General features: G+C 53.2%; 1 pseudogene across 1 annotated transcript; it reads left to right on the plus strand.

The window, feature by feature from the left end:
• On the plus strand, nt 1-949 carry LOC309601321 (olfactory receptor 14C36-like; annotated as a pseudogene). The gene has a single exon. The product of its transcript is annotated as an olfactory receptor 14C36-like (transcript).
• The last annotated feature ends 1,939 nt before the right edge of the window (nt 950-2,888 follow it).

The raw sequence follows: 2,888 nt of genomic DNA on the forward strand, positions 1-2,888 counted from the left end.
ATGTCCAACGACAGCTCCATCACCCAGTTCCTCCTCCTGGCATTCGCAGACACACGGGAGCTGCAGCTCTTGCACTTCTGGCTCTTCCTGGGCATCTACCTGGCTGCCCTCCTGGGCAACGGCCTCATCCTCACCGCTGTAGCCTGTGACGACTGCCTCCACACCCCCATGTACTTCTTCCTCCTCAACCTTTCTTTTCTTGACCTGGGCTCTGTCTCCACTACTGTACCCAAAGCCATGGCTCTGAGACACCAGGGCCATCTCCTTCTCAGGATGTGCTGCCCAGCTCCTTCTGTTTGCCTTCTTGATGTCAGCAGAGTTTTATATCCTCACTGTCATGGCCTATGACCGCTACATTGCCATCTGCAAACCCCTGCACTACGGGACCCTCCTGGGCAGCAGAGCTTGTGTCCACATGGCAGCAGCTGCCTGGGGCAGTGGGTTTCTCACTGCTGTGCTGCACACAGCCAATACATTGACAATTCCCCTCTGCCAAGGCAATGCTGTGGACCAGTTCTTCTGTGAAATCTCCCACATCCTCAAGCTCTCCTGCTCACACCCCTACCTCAGGGACGCTACACTGACTGTTAGTGTCTGTTTAGTGTTGGGATGTTTTGTTTTCATTGTGCTGTCTTATGTGCAGATCTTCAGGGCTGTGCTGAGGATCCCCTCACAGCAGGGACGCCACAAAGCCTTTTCCACGTGCCTCCCTCACCTGGCTGTGGTCTCCCTGTTAGTCAGCACTGGCATGGTTGCCTGCCTGAAGCCCCCCTCCATCTCCTCCCCATCCCTTGACTTGGTAACGGCAGTGCTGTACTCGGTGGTGCCTCCAGCAGTGAACCCCCTCATCTATAGCATGAGGAACCAGGAACTCAAGGAGTCCCTTAAGAAAGTGATTTCATGGGTGTTTGTCAATATTTATAAACTTTCTGTCACTCTCCACAAATGAAATCTAGTGTATCCCAATGCAGGCCTCTACTTTGTTTATTGATTTATCCTTTCTATTGTTAGTACTACCTGTTCTGTGATTTATGCTTGTTATGTTCCTACATAACCATTTCTATTCAGCTCACTCTCCTGAGAAATGACAGTGGAGATGATGGTGAATGCTCACTGAGATACTGCCATACCATGCTGTCCCAATGCATGACAGGGCAGAGGACATCCTCCAGGAGAGGAATCTGGAGCTGCCTGGAGAGCCCGCGACACGTGCATGGACCACGTGTGCCTGGGGTGGTCACTGACTGGAGCCCCACAAAGTGAGAGATCGCCCAAGGCGGAGTCAACCAGAGGGAAAGCACTAAATCCAGGTATCTGCAAGGAAACACAGATGGACACAGCCAAGCCTACACAGACCAACTCCAACAGGCCACAGCACCTTGACAGCCACCACACCACCAGCAGCACTTACACAACCATGAGCAACACAACCGGCCCCATCCCGTCCCCCCTCTCAGGCTGATCTGGTGCGAAGGTTGCACGAGTGGTCTGTGCATTCCCAGCAGAACTTACCCGCAGGCTCACACCCCCCCGCAGTCCCTCCAGCGTGGGCCTGGGCTTAGATCTGCCCAGACTCACAGATATTATCCAAGTGGTAGTTCTAACCCTGGGTGTCTCCAGATCCTGGGGTCCTCCTCCTCCTTGCTAGCCCTACTTGGCCAGCAAAGCATGTACATACATTCACACCCAAACACATGTACACACACACCAGTGAGCCCAGGAAAGGTAAAAGTGAGACAACTCATGCGCTGACATAAAGATAGTTTAATAGGTAAAGCAAAAGCCGCACATGCAAGCAAAGCAAAATGAGGAATTCACTCACTGCTTCCCACCAGCAGGCAGATATTTAGCCATTTAAAGGAAAGCAGGGCTTCATCACTCCTAACGGTTACTTGGGAAGAGAAATGCCATCACTGCAAACATCCCACTTCCTCCTTCTTCCCACAGCTTTTATTGCTCAGCATGATGTCCTATGGTCTGGGATAGCCTTTTGGTCAGTTGGGGTCAGCTGTCCCAGCTGTGTCCCCTTCCAGCTTCTTGTGCACCCCCAGCCTACTCTCTGGCAGGGCAATGGGAGGAGCAGAAAAGGCCTTGGCGCTGTGCAAGGACTGCTCAGCAATGACTAAAGCATCGGTGTGTTATTAACACTCTCTTCATCACAAATCTAAACCGCAGCACCATACAAACTACTATCAAGATAACTCTACCCCAACGGAAACCAGTATAATGAGCAGGACAGACCACGGTGATCAGGCACAGGGTTTGGCCAGACCACCACTGACCAGCCACCTCCCCATGGGCACCTGGCCCCGACAATCCTCCTCCTCCCTACTCTTCCACAGGCTGCTTCTTCCATGATCCGTCTGTATCCCTTCCTCTCTCTGCCCAAGTCTCCTCTCCAATTCATAACCCTCAGCAATTTCTTTTTCCCCATTGGTCTCAGGTTTTCTCCGTTTGTACCCAAATTTGATAGTTTGGATACCATTGCCTAGGTCCTCTGGGACTTCAATGGCGGCACTGATGGCTTCCCCAGCCACTGATGGCCTTGCAAGACTTGACTGCCCAGCAGGTCCCCAGTGCTCCCCTCTGTGTAGTTTGGCCACTTCTCCCGTCTGCAGCCACCTGCGAGACCCAGCCGGGACACACGGTGCTGCCCATACTTCTGGTCCCTTCTCATGCTGTTCTCTGTCACATCCCGCAATTTCTCATGCCGCGTCCCATAGGTTCCCATGTCATGCACAGGTGCCTCCACCCCAGGGCAGGGCCTGACCAGGGGCCCAGTCATCTGCCTGCAGCCTTCCCCATCTGGTGTCCTTGATGACCTCATGACACCTGCCTGCTCCTGGCCAATCACATTGCTGTCATGAGGTGACCTCACAAGCAACAGC

The sequence above is a fragment of the Platalea leucorodia genome (assembly GCF_965183815.1).
Source record: "Platalea leucorodia genome assembly, chromosome: 31".
Lineage (NCBI taxonomy): Eukaryota > Metazoa > Chordata > Aves > Pelecaniformes > Threskiornithidae > Platalea > Platalea leucorodia.